The sequence below is a fragment of the Phoca vitulina genome, unplaced genomic scaffold, assembly GCF_004348235.1.
Source record: "Phoca vitulina isolate PV1807 unplaced genomic scaffold, GSC_HSeal_1.0 scaffold81, whole genome shotgun sequence".
Classification (NCBI taxonomy): Eukaryota; Metazoa; Chordata; class Mammalia; order Carnivora; family Phocidae; genus Phoca; species Phoca vitulina.
In genome coordinates this window covers 3,263,460-3,263,926 of record NW_022589784.1, presented here as the reverse complement: position 1 = coordinate 3,263,926, position 467 = coordinate 3,263,460, and positions in this window count along the sequence as shown.

Below are 467 nucleotides of genomic sequence, written 5' to 3'. Positions count from 1 at the left end.
CAGCGTGGATGAGCCCAGGAAGTCGGGGCGGGGCCCGATTAGGCCCCCCGCCTAGACAAAAGCAGGGTGCCTCCTCTTGGGTCCCTCCCCCACCCCCACCTCCGCCTCCAGCGCCTCCTGCCGCCCACCCGGCTCCTCCCCCCGTTCCGCGCCGCCGTAGCTCCGGGCCGGGTTTTGCGTGGCTCTGGCCCGGCTTTAAGGGAGGGGGGGTGCCCGAGGGGGGGCGGAGGTGGCGGAGCCGCGAGTCGCAGCGGCGGCCGCGGCGGGCGGAGGAGATGCGGCCGCGGCGCGCCCCGGGTCCGGCCGCCGCGCAGCGCCCCCCCCCGGAGCCGACGCCAGCGCGCGGGGGGCCGGGGCTGAGCCCCCTCCCCCAGCGAGGCGCCGCGGGCCGGGGGCGGGGAGAGCGCGCGCCCCCAGCCCCCTCCCCGCGCGGGATGCCCGGCTGAGCCGGCCGGGCCGGGACAGGT